Below are 5,143 nucleotides of genomic sequence, written 5' to 3'. Positions count from 1 at the left end.
TTTCCCATCCTTTCCCCAAAACTGGAGCTGAGGGTGGCTCACAACGTTAAAATCCAGCTGAACTAAAAGCATACAAAAATGGTACATTAAAATAGAATTGGATTATTACAATATTAAAACAAATGCATGTTAAAAGAATAAAATACAGTTAAAAGGATAAAAAATTAAAAATACTTTAAAACAATACCACACCCCAGCCCATCCTTTAAAAACTTTGTTTTAAATGCCTGTCTAAACATCTAGGTATTAGCCTGCCAGCAGAAAGCCAACAAGGAAGAAGGCCATTCTGGTCTTCCTGGGAAGGGAATTCCAGAGTCCAGGGGCAGCCATGGAAAAGCCCCTTTCTCGTGTCCCCACCAGCTGGGCTTGTGATGGTGGTGGGACTGAGAGAAGGGCCTCTTCTGAGGATCACAGATCCTAGGCCAGTTTTTAAAGGGAGATATGGTCTGCCAAATAGCCTGGACCTGAGCCATATAGGTTCTCACCAACACATAGAATTGTGCCTAGAAAGCAAAATGTCAGCCAGTGGAGCTGTTTCAACAGGGGTGTTGTGTGATCTCTATGATCTGCCCCTGTTAACAACCTGGCTGCAGCTCTTTGGGACAGCTGAAGTTTCCAAACACTCTTCAAAGGCAGGCCCAAGTCCACTGCATTACAGTAGTCCAAATGGGATGTAACCAAGGCATGTACTCAACCAGGTTGAAACAATTCACCCTGATAACATGCATGATCCCTTTGCCTAATCTAATCATAGAGCTGGAAGAGACCCCAATTCTAGAGCAGATCATTAAGTGAATTCTCAAAAATCAAAAAGGTCTATGTCTGCCCCCCCCCACCTCCCTCTCTCGTTCACTCACACTCATTTGGGATAAGGTGGGGCTCAATCTTTTCAGTTGTGGAAGCCACACATATGATTTGATCATTGCTTGTAGATAGGGTTGCCATAAGTGAAGACCTCCTAACCAGGACAAATGTAGGACAACATATCAAAATGTAGGACTTTTTTTTAAAAAGTCCTACATTTTGATATGTAGGCCTTGCCAGGGCCTGGGAGGGAGCATCTCCGTGGCCGGAGCTCCGACCGCGGAGAGCCCTCGTAGGCTTCAGCGAGGCCTTGGAGCACCCTGCGGCCGGAGCTCCGGCTGTGGAGCTGCCTCCAAGGCCTCGCCGGGGCCTGGGAGGGCTCTCCACGGTCCGAGCTCCGGCTGCGGAGGACCCCGCGGCCAGAGCTCGGACCACAGAGAGCCCTCCCAGGCCTCAGCGAGGCCTTGGAGGACCCCGCGGCCACAATGAAGGCACGCGCGGGGGTGGAGGTGGCCGCGGGCAGGGCAGTCCTGGTTTTGGCGCGAAACCGGACTGGGACCGGGCCGGCACCGCCAAAAGCGGGATTGCCCCGCCTACAGGCGGGATATGGCATCCCTACTTGTAGATCATGTATAATTTACGTCCCATTTTTCTTCCAGTATGGAGACCAAGACAGATATCAGTTTGAATTGAAACAAATTACAGTTAAAATGATGTAGTACAAAAGTTGTGGTTTTTTAAAAAAAAAAACCCAGTTAAACCAGAACAATTTATTTAGTTTTTAAAGGGCAGGTAAGATATAAATAAAATAATGATAAAAATACAAGTACAACACACACTAATTAAAAGATCTTCTGCATTTGCCCTGGGAAAACAGAAAGGGCCTTATCTGTCAGTGGTAAGCAAGCAGAAAGGGGTCCAATCTAGTGTTCTGTGGGAGGGAGTTCCACAGTCTGACAGCTGTCACCAAGAAGGTTCTCTCCCATAACTTTACCAAGCATGCCTGTAATGATGGTGGACCTTAATCTTAATTGAGAATTTTAAATATGAGCCTGGCTCATATTAGTTCTTTCCTTACTAGAAGGGAATAGATAGCCTACTCGTAATCTACATCTCCTGCCTTGGCAATCTTAATACAAATTATTCTTTCACCAGTTAGCAATAGTATGAAATCTGGAAGGGCATTTGGTAGCAGAGGCTAAGGAGTCAGGCCATCTGTGTATGGTGTGTGTTTGCATTTACAGTGGTACCCCGGGATACGAATGCGCCGCCTTACGAAATTTCCGGGTTACGAAAAAAAATCCATTGAAAAAAACTGTTCCGGGTTACGAAGGTTATTTTGGGTTACGAAAAAATTTTTGGTGCTTTTCGGCGCTTTTTCGCACGAAATCGCGGCTTTCGCTATTAGCGCCTATGGCTTTTTCGGCTTACGATTATTTTCGGGTTAAGAACGCGGCGGCGGAACGAATTAAATTCGTAACCCGGGGTACCACTGTAATTCCTTAATAGTGGAAAGACAAACTACACATTCCTTCTCTAGAATTTAGCAATTAAACTTCTATGAAGCCCAGATTATGAGCCATGAAGAATTATAGGATAATGAAGATGAATATGTTTACTGGCTGTAGCAAGAGACATCCCCTCTATCTTTCCAAGAGATGCCACCTTGGGAATTTGCTTAATTATGGTGTGCAGGCAGTTAGCAATATTATTGAATTGCAATAGTAGGAGTGTCTTTACTTTTATGAACATGGTAAAGATGCTGATTAAAATCAATATATTGAAGAGCCCAGCCCTTTACAATTCAGCAAAGGGATACATCAGAGCAGATTCAGCAACTTAAACTTTGTTGGAGTCTGCATACATTCATGCAGCATTCATTTGCACTTACTTGTGATTACTCAGGCACTTGGTAAATGAAATATATGTGTTCCTGAGTACAGTCATCCCTCCTTTTTTGTGGGGGATCCGTTCTGGACCCCTCTGCGAAAACAGAGTTTTGCTTATGTTCAAGCCCCATTGGCTTGTCTGCCGACACATGCCTCATTGTTTCCCCCTCCGTTCATCCCTTACACATAGGTGAGGGAGGAGAGTCTCAAGACACTGAGAACAGAGGGAGGATTGTATAACAAGGAGCCCTGGTGCAGGGACATAGCCAGGATTTTGAGAAGGGAGGGGTCCAGACTAAGTGCCACCATTATAATGGGGCTTGGGTGCAGCGGTGCACACCATTCATTGTATGTAACAGAAGGGGAGTCCAGTCCCCATGGACATCCCCCCCTTGGCTACATCCCTGGTGGCACAGTGGTCAACTGCCATTCCTGCAGCCACAAGGTTGTAAGTTTGATCCCAGGAAGGGCTCCAAGATCCACTCAGCCTTCCATCCTTTCGTAGGTCGCTAAAATGAGTACCGAGCTTGTTGGGGGCAATTGACTTTCACACTGTAAACAGGGAGTACCAGTTCACTGGTAAGCTGTATAGATATGTACTTGCTCTTGCTATAACTTCAGTCCAAAAAATACTGCAGAATTTCAGACTGCTTTAACTGCCCTGGCTCAGAGCTAGGGAATCCTGGGAATTGTAGTTTATTGTGGCCCCAGAGTGCTCTATCAGAGAAGGCTAAATGTCTCACAAAACTACAGTTCCCAGCATCCCCTAGCATTGAGCCAGGATGATTAAAGTGGTCTCAAACTGGATTATTTCTGTAGTGTGTTTTGGACCTTCTCTACCAGAAAAGAAATAACAAACACAAGTAATATGGAAAGAATACAAATATATTCCTATGCCACACACATAAAAAAGAAGTTCAACATGTTTTAGCAAGCTTTTTTATGTACATGCAAAATGAGACAAACAGATCAGATAACTCTAAAACCTTTAAAAAACCTTTTAGGAGCAACCTGAAGGTTTTTTCCAAAATGCATCCAGAGATGACATTTTCTCTCCCCAGCCTCCATTTTCTTCTTACTATCATTTGGTCAACTTTACAAATCTATCCTTTTTTTGTATACTAGGTTAGATGGTGAGACAGGTTATTTCATCTCACCTTTTCTCTCAGTTTTCTGTTCACATTTGTTTGTAAGGGATTGTGGAGGCAGCTGCTGTTTTCCTTGCCTGTTGTAGGCAAGCACAGATGGAGCCACCGGAGGAGAATCCTATACTGTCCTAGCTCAAGCTTTATTATGTTGTTTACTACAAACACATGGCTGAAACCTTACACCACAGAAAGTCTTTGTTTCTTCAACTCTCTCACCGTCTTCCCAATGCTGATGCCGTTAAAGAAACATCTGCGAGACAGAAAGTGAGGAGGAAAGAGGGCTGGATGAGCACAAAGAGACTGTGCAAAAAGGGGCTTCACTGTCAGAGGCTTTGTTAATGGAGGCTGCATCCAAACTGCAGCAATAATACTTAAAGCTACCAGGTATGAAAATACATTTTCCTTATCATGTCAATGTGAATGGCCCAATCTGCAGAAGCCCCAGATCTGAGCTGCAGAAACCTCGTCTGATAAACACCTTTGACACCTCTGTAACTGCCATGACATAATGCTATGGAATCCTAGGAATTGTAGCTTGATGTGACACCAGAGCACACTAATAGAGAAGGCAAAATGTCTCACAAAACTGCAAATCCCAGGACTTCATTAAGCCATGGTAGTCAAAGTGGTGACATCTGGGATGATTTCTGCAGTGTGGATGCTGCCTGAGATTTACCTGTCGAGGATAGTTTCCCCACTTACAGATGTGGTCTGAGAATAAAATAAAAACCATTGAAAGCCAGCTTTCAGTGTAGTTCTTCCTATAAGTTTTCAGAAGTTGAACAGGTGGCCACAAGAGAGCAGTCTCTGAGCTTCTTTTTTCTCCATTCAGCCTTAAGGAGATTGGTATACTGTACAGTGACTTTTTCCATCCTCTTTCTTTTCAGGGCCTAAATGCAGTAGAACAAAAGAAAAGAAAAAAACGGCTTTTTGAACCTGGCCCTGTCTATCCGAAAGTTGTGATGAGGTAAAGAGGCTCAGAAGAAAGATAACTCTTATGGTGAAGAAATAATAATAATAATAATAATAATAATAATAATAATAAGTTTTATTTATATTTCCTACCTCTCCCGATGGATCGAGGCGAGATTACAACCATAAAACAGCAGTAACATCTAGACTGCATGCAATAAAACAATACATCACTCAAAAATTACAGTTTAAAACAATAAAAACATCATCTAAAATGCACAATGACAGCCAAAAGTGGGATTTTTTCTTAGGTTCTTTATAAAAGATCGGATGGGTAGAAGAGATCCATCTTAAGTGCTTTCTTGAAGGCATTTAAGGTGGTAATAAGAC

This window comes from Sceloporus undulatus, chromosome 2, assembly GCF_019175285.1.
Source record: "Sceloporus undulatus isolate JIND9_A2432 ecotype Alabama chromosome 2, SceUnd_v1.1, whole genome shotgun sequence".
NCBI lineage: Eukaryota > Metazoa > Chordata > Lepidosauria > Squamata > Phrynosomatidae > Sceloporus > Sceloporus undulatus.
The sequence above is the reverse complement of the archived record's forward strand: the minus strand, read 5'-3'. Positions refer to the sequence as shown.